General features: G+C 42.0%; 1 pseudogene; it reads right to left on the bottom strand.

Moving 5' to 3' along the window:
- Positions 1 to 3,413: 3,413 nt before the first annotated feature.
- LOC136468124 (phosphoenolpyruvate/phosphate translocator 2, chloroplastic-like) lies at positions 3,414 to 8,926 on the bottom strand (annotated as a pseudogene).
- Positions 8,927 to 13,588: the final 4,662 nt, after the last annotated feature.

Raw genomic sequence — 13,588 nt, 5'->3', positions numbered from 1 at the left:
TGGTTATGCGGCACCCTATTGAGGGTTTGGCGTGTGAAGCCAATTAGCGCATGAACCTCTAAGTGAGTGAATCGCCACAACGAGGACTAGCTTACCGGCAAGCAAGTGAACCTCGGTAAAAATCATTGTGTTCATCATTGATTCCGAGGTGATTGATCATCATTGTTATTCATCTTCATGATTGATTGGTTCATTCATCTACACGGCGGTATAACCCTCTTGATCACTCTCTTTACTTTACCGCAAACTAGTTAACAAGCTCTTTAGTGTAGCTAGTTGTGAGAGCTTGCATGCTTGGTTGGTGTGGCTCTTTAGTTAGCCTTTGAGAGCACACTAACATAGGGTAGTGTCATTGATCTTGTGTGAATTGACACTATCTAAACTAGAATTGTGGTAGGTGGCTTGTATTTTGAGTAGGATAGCGCAACACTCGCTTCGCCTCATAACTGTCTAACCATTTGGTTAAGTGTTGTTGTAGAAATTTTTATTAGGCTATTCACCCCCCCTCTAGCCATTAGGACCTTTCAGTAGGCCAACGCGATTGGGCCACAAAGAAAAATCACTTCCCGTTACCCTTCATTGATGAGATGTTGGAACGGCTTGCAAAGCACTCTTTCTTCTGTTTTCTTGATGGTTATTCGGGTTATCATCAAATTCCTATCCACCCCGATGACCAAAGTAAGACCATCTTCACATGCCCATATGGGACATATGCATATCGACGAATGTCTTTCGATCTATGCAATGCCCCTGCTTCTTTCCAAAGGTGCATGATGTTCATCTTCTCCGATATGATCAAAGAAATCATGAAAGTCTTCGTAAACGATTTCCTGTCTATAGTAAGAATTTTGATGATTGCTTGAGAACCTGGATAGGATCTTACAAAGGTGTAAAGAGAAGCACTTAGTCCTGAACTAGAAAAAATGCCATTTCATGGTTCGTGAAGGAATAGTGCTAGGACATAGAGTGTTCGAGCGTGGTAATATGGGATAGAGGTGAACAAAGCTAAGGTAGAGGTTATAGAATAGCTTCCACCTCTACAAATGTTAAGGGTGTTCGTAGTTTTATTAGGCATGTTGGTTTTTATAGGCGGTTTATAAAAGATTTCTCAATTTGCCCGCCCTTTAACAAACCTGCTTGCTAAAGATGCACCCTTTGTCGCCCCTTAACACGTGCAACTCTTGTCTATTGCGACAACATGAGTATCGTGTATTTGTCAACTAATCCCGTTCATCACCAAAGGACCAAGCACGTGGAGATTGGTCTTCATTTTATTTGAGAGCACATGGCCCTTGGTGCCATTCGGATCCTTTGTGTTCCTATATCCTTTTAGTATACCGATATATTCACGAAGAGGCTACCCACAGTTGTCTTTATCATCTTCCGCTCCAGTCTCAACGTTTCCTCTTCTCCCGGTTAACACTGCATATATATTGATGAATGAAAATCTGCAGATACTTTTACTCTCCCTAATCTTCGTATTCTCACAGGGAGGACGACGACTTGAGACCTACTGCAGAGGCATTGTCGCCTGGCTGAGGCGCAAGGCGCACGTAGCATCTCCATGGCACATGCGCCGGGAGCAGGAGGCAGGGGACGACGGTGGAGGAGATGAGCGAGCAATGCCTTATGACCGGGCGGGCCATGGTCCATGGGCCATGGCATAGACGCCGAGAGCGGGCGGAGGTGACGCAAGTGGTGGCTTAGGTAAGGTTGGCAAACTAGTGGCGACGATGGCGTTGTCAACAGGCGGCGGCGTGGTGGAGTGGTTTCCTCGAGGGGGGAAAAAGAGAAAATAGGCTGCGGCGTGGTGGTAGGCTCCCGAAGCCCATCCGTCGTCAATTTTTTTCACAGCCAACAAGTAAGCAAAGGAGAGAGTTTAAAAAAGAAGTAAACAAAGGAGAGGGCATATGATTGCTGACACGTGGCTATCCAAGGACCACAGGGTGAAGGGGTGTGCAGTTCGGTTAGAGCATCTCTAAGAGTATCCTAAATCTCCTCTCAATCCGTGTTTTTTTTACAAGATCAGAAAAACCTTCCTCCAACAACTCCTAATCCATCCTCGTACTCTTTTGTCACTCGAAAAACTCCCGCAACCCACATAAAGTTGCGCGTCGTGGTCATCGTGCGTATCCTCTCCTCCCGCGCGGTTTCCCTCGTGTCAGTTGTCCTTTGGCGCGGTTTTCTTCCTTCGTGCCTTCTTGTGCCGCCGTCCGGAGGAGATCCCTCATGTTGTGTTGAGCTTCGCGGCGACGTTGTCCAGCCCACGGCGGAGGTCATCACTGGGGCAGAGCCTCGCCATCTCCCTGACGTCGAACACCCTGCGACGACAGAGCAGCGCCCTGGCGATGACTTCAAACTCCGCCGCTGGCCGTGACGACGCCGGCGCGGCCCACTTGCGTAGCGGTGGACCAAACGCCGCCGCGGCGTCGACGCCGTGCCGCCGCGTCTGGTCCAGGTCGATGACTCTGGCCCGCAGCGCCACGATGGACTCCGCCGCATGGCGGTGCCGCCGGACATCGAAGCCTTTCGTGCAAAAAAAAAGTTGCTGCAAAAAAAATTACCTAAGTGGGACTAAATTTTGTTTTTTTAGATAAATATTAGGTACTATTAGAGATGGTCTTTTTTTTTCTCCCAATAGTTTTGGTATACGAAAACAAGGTAGGTTTGTGATTCGGGTCAGAACAATATACGAGGATTAGCAAGAGTGCTAGTTTTTATTGAGACACAAGCTTTGGAAACTAAAAAAGCACTACTATTGTATTTCACATGGGTACGCTCGGCTGTGATTTTCATGACGCTGCAGCGGATGCGGCGGCGGCTGCTTAGGCCGATCTAAAAATTTTTGGATTTTGGCTACTGTAGCACTTTTGTTTGTATTTGGCAATTAATGTCTAATTATGGACTAATTAGGTTCGAAAGTTTCGTCTCACGATTTCTCACTCAACTGTGCAATTAGTTTTTTTTCGTCTATATTTAGTACTCCATGCATGTGCCGTAAGATTCGATGTGACGAGTACTGTGCAAAAATTTTTAGGTTTTGGATGGCATCTAAACGGGGCCTTACTTTGTCCTACAAAGCACAGTACTTGCACGCAGGATGGCTGCAGCAGTGCTGCTGCCAGCAGCAATTCCGATCAGGCTGACTTCAAAACCTGCCTTGATCAAACTGTAAACACTGCTGACAGTTAATTCGTATTGCTTCAGGAGAAACATTTCTAAATCTAAACTAAAACCAATAACTTGGAAGTGTACTGCAATGATTGGACTCCTGAATTTTAGCTTCTTTTGAGACAACGGTTACCGCATACTCCGTATATTTTATACTAAAATTATAGTTTTAGTCCGTTGTAATTTACGTAGACATAATCTGTAATTTTCGGTTCCAAAAATAAATAAATAACTGTTAGACAAAACCACAAACCCGATAAAATCTAATTCATGTTGGCACGAAGACAATTTATAATTTACAATTATTTCTATAGTTAGACTAGGACAAAAAATTAATATATTATGATACAAAGACAAATAAAAAATCACAAAAGTAACAATTTTGTACTAGTTGTACAAGAGTGTTGCCTAAAATTATCTTAAAATTCAGGCAACTGAAATATGGAAGTGTTTGATTCCATTAACACAAGAGAGATGGAAAATACAATCCCTATTTAAGGAGTCTTCGGCTTGGGCTTGAGTCTCTTGAGCTGTGAGTACAGGAAAACTCCGGCAAGTGCGATCGCAGTACCTGTACACACACAGATGAAAGCATGTAATGGTGATACAACAGAAGGATGAAATAGGACAAAAACAGAGAAACAAGTTTAAGCAACATGCTTACCGATAGAGTTGATAGGAGAAACAGGTGTCCTGAAGAACAGCACTGATGTCACAATGACCACAACACGCTTAACACAGTTGCCCACAGAATGAGTGACAGGAGACACCATCGCCAAAATCATGTAAGACACCTTCAAAAAAATCAAACAAGAGAAACAATGAGACACTGAAGATATCCTTGCAATACACATGCAGCTACGTATATAGGAAAAGAAAGAATATATCAAATGTCATGCATTAGGAACGAAATCTTGTACACCCGCTTTTACAGGTCTTATTTTGGCCAATCAGCACTATGCCGCCTTGACTATGACATCATGTTAAGGCACAACACCATACAGACACATGCTCCATGATAATAGAATCTCATTTGCGACGAGAATACGCTGATATACTAACTACAATAAGATTGCTTTAGTGGAGATGGTTTTTGTTGTAGACACACGGTTCACATTTTCCACACTGCTGGATATAGCCTAAGATTTTTGAAAATCAACACTTGTTACAAGTTTATGTGCGTAAGTATTCCTCCCTCCAAGCAGGCCATTAGCAACTTAACGCTACATATGCAGCACAGGGTTTAAAGGCATAAAATACAAAGACATAATTAGTTCCTCATGCTATTTGCAGCTGTTGCAAGCCACATATGTGGAATAAAAAATGTATTTGCAATCTGCACAACTCTGAGCTCTACATAAAACTGAAACATCGAATAGATAACACACTGCAGTCTACAACTCAAGATATGAATATATATCACCAAGTACATGGAGTAACTTGACTGACCTGTTGGTATGCATGGAAACACAGTCCAGCAATAAGAGACCTTGTAAGGACCTGGTTTACATTCAGACCCTACAAACACATAAAGACAATCAAAATTAACCCTGATAGTTCTGCAAGGTGCAGTTTCCTGTCTTTATCTTTTACTTTGGTAAGCAATGGATTCAAATTTGAACATTGTTACACTTACAGCAGATTGCAAAAATGTAGGAGTAATTTTGACACCTTCTGTAAACAAGGTAACAGGGGCCAAAACGAAAAATGACATCACTGTAATGATAGAGAAGAGATTAAGGTTGTCCAAGGATTCCTGTGGAAAGAGAGCATATGAAGTGCATTAGGAATTAGAGATGGAAGTGGACAAATTGCATATGATGGACATGACAGAAAAGAAGCCAATGCAAGTTCATAAACAAACTATCTTTAAGATGCAAGATATTTTAGTTACCTCTTTCTTAACCATGAGCTTCTTGCTCAGTACATTCCGGGATTGAAAGGTAACATTTGAAGCCATTGCACTCCAAAAGCCAGCCCTGTTTTCATCAAATTACCACCAAGTTAATATATTTCACAGTGGAACTCAGGGATACTAATGGAAAACTATTCAAAAATAGCATCACCATGTTTAAACTGTACATAAGATTTTAGGAAAGATTATCAGAAGATATACATTGCTGAGTGAATCAGTTTTAGAACACTAGCTATTTGAATATCATTCTATCATGCATTATATCACATCATAGTCACTTTTGAAAAAATTACATCACTTTTGCGGCGGTACATCACTTAGGAAAGATTATATCACTTTTGGGTGTAACAGAAGCTCCTACACTATAAAGTTTAGTTTGGCTATGCTTGGATTCAAATGATAGTGATTGTTACTTACCAGTTAAAGGATGCCTCAGTAAGAGATGCCAATGCAACACCACCAACAATTGGAAGAAGAGATACTACTACCCAAACAGTAGGTAACTGCCATCCGAATACGATTTAGTACAAGAAGACAAAGAAATTTCTTAAAATTCAAAACATGTTGCTTGCGTAGCATTTGTATAGGGATGAAAAATTACCTCGCCAAGGAAAATTGCAGAAAGAAGAACAGAAAAGAAAGGCTCCATAGCCTTGATGGTGTGCGTAAATGATACTGCAACTTTCCCAAGGCTCATGTTGGTGAAGAGATTGCCCATAGTGTGAACAATAGCCAGAGGTAGGATGGCTATAAGCTGAAAATTGTTAATATGAACATGAGTATTAATACAGATCCAAGTAAACAGCGTAAAGTTTGTAATAAAATGTTAAAAGGTTACCTGTGCTCCAGAAATCTTTGGCCTCTTAATAATACCTGTGATCCACATGAACAAAGATGCTACAGTTCCGACAGCAAATTGAACTTCTGTGATGTTTATGGGGTATGGGAAAACCTTGAGAACCTGTCACATACAGTAAAGGCAAGAGAAAGTTGATGTATATCTTCCTGGATATCAGTACAAATCTAGCATTCTGCCAGGAAAAAGTGCTCTAAGATAATAAAAAGAAGAGTTAAATGCACCGTAGGTCCATTGACTTTTGGTGGCGTGTCATCTAGATCCATCAACTTTCAAACTGTATTTTTGGGTCCATTAACTTTTGGTGGTGTGTCATCCAGGTCCATCAACTTTCAAACTACATTTTTAGGTCCATTAACTTTTGGTGGTGTGTCATCCATATCCATCAACTTTTAAATTACATTTTTGGGTCCCTAAATTTTTTAACTGGTTCACCGTAGGTCCATAGCCCTTCGTTTAGCGAATAGATCTAACATGGCACGCCAAAAAAACAGCCACCGTGGAGTACAGGACGAGATCACCATCCGGAGATAATCTTCAATACGAAGAACCTGATGGGATCACCATCTAGGGTTTCTCGAGCGGCGGCTCGAGGGGGAATAAACTCCACAATAAAATCCAGTCTAATCTACCTGGTACAAGGCCAAAGGCCACAGGTATAGGCACGCAAGCCACCTGACCCAAACAAAACTCGGACTCCACCAGCCCAACTAGGACCGATTGACCCTGAGTCCCGCCAATTTGATTCACGTACACAGGTGCACGCAGGCACTAAAAGCTAGATGCTAGATAAAAGATCGTATATCACAACTGGATAGGAAACTAATGCATGGAAATAATAAAATACTACGGCAAGGATGCTAATCACGTTGGGAAAATTCTATCGATGATCTCCACCTCTTTAGAATTAGTACTGATGTATTTTGTTGGCTTATTTTCTCCTCCTTTCCACGCAATAATAAGGTACCTTATAAAATATCTTTGATGACAGTCCAACAGTTATAAATTTCTCCATATACACAATATATTTATCCTTAAAAATAATAGTTCCAAATTTAAGACCAGAGGATATGAACGAATTACCAGCTGCTACATTTGAATTATTGCTAGACAAGTCTCCATGAACATCTTGAGGAGCTATGGACTCATCACCTACTCCACGGTGGTTGCTTATTTGGCGAGCCATGTCAGATCTATTCGCTAAACGAAGGGGTATGGACCTACGGTAAACCAGTTAAAAAGTTTAGGGACCAAAAAATGCAATTTAAAAGTTGATGGACCTGGATGACACATCACCAAAAGTTAATGATCCAAAAATACAGTGTGAAAGTTGATGGACCTGGATGACACACCACCAAAAGTTAATGGACCAAAAAATGTAGTTTGAAAGTTAATGGACCTAGATGACACACCACCAAAAGTTAATGGACCTACGGTGCATTTAACTCTAAAAAGGAAACTTGTACACTGAATATCAGTTCTGTATGTTCAACAAAACAATGAATTTTTACATTGCAAGATTTTCTACAAATGCCAGTACTGACACCAGGGCAGAGTAAAGCAGCAGATTAATAAGTAGGCCACTGGTCAGTAGGCCAAAATATTGGAACATAAGTTCTTAAACAAGGTTAGCATCAATCATAATAAAACAATCAAAATAGCACATACATTTAATTTTCAGCCAAGTTCAATGTTATCAGTCTAACATAAGTTGAACATATGTAAGACCCTCACATAGTAGTCTGAACATATGTAAGACCCTCACAGGTACCTTGCATAAAACAAAACCCCCCATCATAGTAGTCTCCCATATATATTTATAAGAACCAAATTAACATCTGCACACCAAAAGCAGAAAAGAATCTCTAATTTCTTAAAACAACTAACACCTCCACTTATGTACACTAATAAGGCTGACAAGAGTGGCAAGATATCTCAATCCATTTCTACACTTTTAGCAACAAGGTAGTACCACTTACAGTAAACATCGTCATCCTACAGAGATAAACAGGGAATTCAACATTTTTAAACATTCAGAAATAATACTTGTTGCTGAGCAAACAATGCGAGATCCAAAATGACAAAGAGCAAAAGAAACATGAGAGAAATAATCAAACTCAATCGTATCAGCAGAATTACCATCTCAAGTCATCAGATATTCAGAACCACCAAAATTACATAAATTACTCTGCCCATTAATCTATCTATCTGGAATCCTCTTATGCAAGACTGAGGGAAGCGTACAAGACAACATCATCACTCCGCAGTCCGCACCCAAAGAGGACAGGACAGGTAAACAACCACGACACTAGCGTACCAATTAGCTCAGTTCAAGAACGCAATCTCACGTCAGGACATGTGCTCCACTGACCTGCTTGTTATAGATGTTGAAGTAGATGTTGAACAGGTACCAGAGGCCGAAGAGGGAGCCGAGCCACAGCGTCTTCAGTGAGTCCGCCGCCTTCCTCCGCACTCGGGGCCGCCACAGCGTCCCCGGCCGCGCCGCACGACACCTGTCGCTGGCGGGACTTGGCCTCCCGATCCGGCGAGGCTGACAGCAGCCCGAGAGCCAGACCGGGAGTGGTAGCGATGGAGCCAGCGGCGGAGACGCGGAGCGGGAGGGCCGGGAGGAGGGGGCGGCTAGGATTACGGCTCACCAGCTGCCCGGCGGGGCACGGCCGGAAAGCCGCGGCGCTCTGCATTATTCTAGAAGGGATGATACGCCACTTGCAGAACCTCCACACGGTGGGGCTGCCGGGCTGGGGAGCTGGACGACGGGCAGTGGCGAGGTCGAGGTGGCGGTGGGCAGCACGGGCACTGGGGAGCTCCAGCCTCTCCAGGGGATGATGGGATGGGATAGCTTTATCTTTGACAACGGGACATGGTCATCGCGTCGGAAAACGAAAACTGGGCGGACTGGACTACCGTGCCGGCTCCCTCTCTCTCTCTCGCTCCCTCTCTCCTCACCTCTCACGTCCACCTCTATCTCATCCGCTGCAATCCGTGACGTGAGACTGTGAGAGAGGGGAGGGGACGGGGCCGGAGCCTGGCGGGGAAACGAGTGGACCAAGATGGTGGAGTATTGTACGTATCTTGGTACATATATACGATATATATTGTATACAGATGATGAGTTGCCAGTTGGTGGACCAACTTGCTTCCCTTTCTGTGTGCACGCTTTTTGACGCAAGATCGACGGACCAAAATATGCCTTCCCGGGTAGTTAGCTTCCGAAAGAGCGAAATTCACAGCCGGTGCTGAACTTGGCCGGCGGGGTAGCTGAACTTGTAAAATAATATCTATGAGTCCTAAATTTGAAGACAGTGTTACCGAGGTCTTTAAACTTTTAAGATGAGCATGTCCCTAAACTTGGCCGCTGACATCTTGGTCCTTGTTCAAGGTGATCATCGCAGGTCTCTAGACTTGACAAGTGGTGTCAACCATGTCCAAATGTAATAATATTAAAAGTCACCTATAGTATTAAAAGTTTTCTCTATTAAAAGTTACTTCTAATTTTAATATTATTTTAGAAGTGTTAATAGTCGTGCTATAGAAGTAACTTTTCTTTGTTATTAATACTATAATATTATTAATAAAATTTTTAGAGAAGTTACTTCTATAATACTACTATTAAAATTTTTAAAATAATACTAAAATTAAAAGTAACTTCTAACAGAGAAAAGTTTTAATACTATAGAAATTTTAATATTATTTTAATACTATTAATAATATATAAATATTAAATTAGTTTTAGTATTTTTCTATTTTAGTTTAAACCTAATATATTTGTTGTTGTAAATTATTTTAATACTTTAATTTTTTTTGCTGATGTAAATTATTTTATATAATTTACATTTTTTATGATAAATATTATATAAATAATGATTGATTAATTAACATATGTTGGATCTACATGTAACGTACGGTCAACGCGCCACACCAGTTTATAGAGTAGGTTAGACCAAATTTGGATAGAGATGATACCACTTGCCAATTTAGGGACCTGCGGTGATCACCTTAAAAGTTCAGGGACCGGAATAACATCGTCGACCAAGTTTAGGGACCTGCGGTGATTATCTTAAAAGTTCAGAGACCTGGATGACACCATGTGCTAAGCTTAAAACCCCACAAATATCACTTTAGAAGTTCAGGGAGTTGAATGACATTGCCGGCCAAGTTGAGAAACCGACGGTGAATTTTGCTCCTTCAAGAAAAACCAGACTCAATTGCAGCCCCGCCGCCACCACCGTCCGGATTCACGGCCATTGAGCGCAACCACCGTGACCACCGTCGGGATCTGCGACCATTGAGCGCCGCCGCCGTCACCGTCGTTGGGATCCGCGGCCATTGAGGGGAAGAGGACCAAGCCCACCTGGCCGTCGGCGGCCAGTGCCTGTCGCTTTCAGTGCTCACCGACAAGGACCTCCTCCTCCGCCTTCGTCTTCCCCACCTGGCCTAGTTTAACTGTTCAAGAAGCACCGGTTTGGTATTAGTAGTAGTTACTGTTTCTTTGTTTTTTCTTCTTTTGTTTATACTTGAGTAGTTCCTGAAACCATGTCTTTCCAAGATTTGCTCATGCAATCAAGCTCATGTTTAGTCCTTCCTAATATTCGACATGACAGGGACTTTAGTCCAAAGTCTCTGGATTAAAACACCCTTCACTGGTTCGGTAAAGGTACACAGCAGATCTCATCTCTCTATTTACTGATTTATATATATACTCTTTATTTATTCGATCCCGCCTAGCAATAATGTGACCTGTAAACATTCATTCATTATTCCTATAAAAAATAAAAAAACATAAGAGCAATGTTAAATGTCTATGAACTATAAGTAAGTTCAGTAAAAGTGTAAAATTGAACATTAATATATTTTGGTGTACCATATCAGGTTACCCACTGAGAAACTATAATGATGGATCTTGTGAAAAGTAACAACTCTCATACTCTGTTAGGAGAATGATCGTATGTGGCTTTAAAAAGAATATCATGGACATGGAAATTGTGTTGGGGCAGTATGCTGGAAAGCACATGTTCCTGCCTTAGAAACCCTTACGCACCTTTGATGACGAGATGTTGCCTTTTTCAATTTAAGAGAAAACAGTTTCCCATTCGACTAAGCTTTGCCATGACTATCGACAAAGGCATGGGCAAACTATTCCCGATGTTGGAGTGTACTTGCCAGAACCGGTATTCGCATTGCCAAATATATGTAGCACTATCTAGGGCCACAGCTAGATTGAACACGAGAATCTTGGCCCTCCCCATTATTGATAAGAACGCGAATAAGGTGAAGAAAAAATACCACGACGATAAATGGCACATACACGAAGAATATTGTTTATAAAGAAGTCCTGCCACCCGTAGTTTAGGTAATATTTATCGTTTACTGGTGTTGTGAAGATTGTATTTTAGTGTCCGCATGCACAAGTGTTGCCGGATGATTTTTTAAATCTTCATAAAAAGTATCTAAGTTACATTCATATTTGTGTTTTAGGATGTTGACGACAACGAGATGGAAATGAGAACATTGTGGGAGCAAATAATTATGATAGTGACCAAGAAACAAATGGAAATACCTAGAGAATCATATGACAGGAGCCGATCCTTACTTAGTATGCATGCAGATACGAAGGAAATGCCAATTCTGTGCTGCTATACTATTAAGTGAAAATACAATACGGTTTTGCTTCAATTTGTTACGTACTTGAGATTTCTGTGTTTTGGGGAGCATACTTTTCAATACCATCGTTGCCTATGGTATGTTAAAATTGATACTTCTATCCTTATTACACACTAGTATAACCCGCGTGCCATTGCGCACGACGACAAGCGACCAATGTGCAGGTTTATACACGTAGGGTGTGTTTGGTACCCTTCCCAGCCCAGCCAGGCCAGCTTCAGGCAGCCAGGCTACATTTGCCCAGGCCAGATGCATGCAACAAGGGTTGTTTGGTTGTATGCATCTATGGAACCAGGCTGGGCTGAGACAGTGTTTGGTTGCATGCATGTGTTTGCAGATTTAAAAAGCTCATGCATGGATCATTGTTTGGTTGGCTGCATATAACAAGTTGTAGTCACCTCTTATATGTAGTGGTAACATTACCACCCACTAGTTGACATCAGATATTACATCAATTTCCAAATGAAAAAAACTACTAGCAAGGCAATAACTACTGCTAATACAAGTATAAATGAACTGTGGCACAAGCGAAAGTTGCCATTTCCATCATTTTCTAGTAGAGGTGCACTGACAGGTTGGAGGAGAGGTGGATTTTCAGGTTGATCACCATAGAAAGCTAGCAAAGCTTCATTTCTTGTTTTGTATTTTTTGTAGCAGTTTCTCTTGAAACTATCTACTTGAGCATGTGCTTCGGCCCAGCTAGAGTAGACCCCAGGCTCATTCCCAACATGAACAACATACCAAGCCATAGTTGTACATGTTCTTAGATCAATCAAAAAATATCATAGGCAATGGACATGTGCTCAGATTAATCAAAATAACATCACAGGCAATGGGCATGTGCTCAGATCAATAAAAAAACATCACAGGCAATGAACATGTGCTCAGATCAATCCAAAAACATCATAGGTAATAGACAAGTGCTCAGTTCAGTCATAAAGCATCACAGGCAATGGATATGTGCTCTGATATAAGAAAACAAACATCACATGCAATAAGGCAAGTGCTCAGAATGAAATTGTGCAAATCACAGGCATAGACTGGTGCCCATATCAAGTTTAGAACCACAAGGTTCACATCATTGGCAATGGACTCATGGTCAGATTGCCACCACTAGGTTGATCTAGGTTGTATGTGCAGGGTTATCTAAGACACTAACTATATGTTAGTGTTAGTAAGTAAGCTATGCAGGATCAGATCAAACTGCACAAAAGAGAAGGTCAACCCACTACACATCCACCAGCTGTAGTTAGGTATGCACAAAAGAGGCCATCACTGCATAGGGACAGGCACTGCATCAGAAGACCACCATGATAATGCAGGCACTACACAAAAGGATCAACCCCAAGCTGTGAAGCCTTCACATGTAGTAGTGCTTGGCCAAGTAGGTCCTTAGCCACAGCACACGGTGGGAGTCAGACATCTTGACAAAAGCTGAACCCAAGGCCTTGTTGTCCAGCAGATGACCATAAGCACACATCAGTGCTTCTTCAGTGAAGCCTGGCACAAACATAACGGCACCATACAACTCAGGGTGGGAATCCTCAACCTTGGTCGACCTAATAGCATCAGCAACATCCTTCACTGCCTCTACCATGCCAGTGAACAGAACAACATCCTCTTCTGCCAACATGGATCTCTTCCTCTTGTTACCAACTCCTCCCTCACCCTTGGTAGCCTCAGGAGTCACAATCTTGCCACTGTTCAGGATCTCAGTAGCCTCAGTCTTCATTGAGCTCTCAGCACAGTCAGATGGTGTGCCAAGTGGCTCATTGGAGCCCATAGCCCACTTGCCTGTTGCCTGACCATTGCCAAAGATGACCATCATCTGCTTGTAGTGTTGTATGGGCTTGTTGAGCAGTGGAGCATCATTGGGGTGGTCCTGCATAATGAACTGTCCCTTGTTGGCCATAATGACAAAATGTTTCAAAGAGTCAATTAGATTCATCATTTTGTAGTTATAT

The sequence above is a fragment of the Miscanthus floridulus genome, chromosome 7, assembly GCF_019320115.1.
Source record: "Miscanthus floridulus cultivar M001 chromosome 7, ASM1932011v1, whole genome shotgun sequence".
In the NCBI taxonomy this organism is placed as follows: Eukaryota; Viridiplantae; Streptophyta; class Magnoliopsida; order Poales; family Poaceae; genus Miscanthus; species Miscanthus floridulus.
The sequence above is the reverse complement of the archived record's forward strand: the minus strand, read 5'-3'. Positions and strand labels throughout refer to the sequence as shown.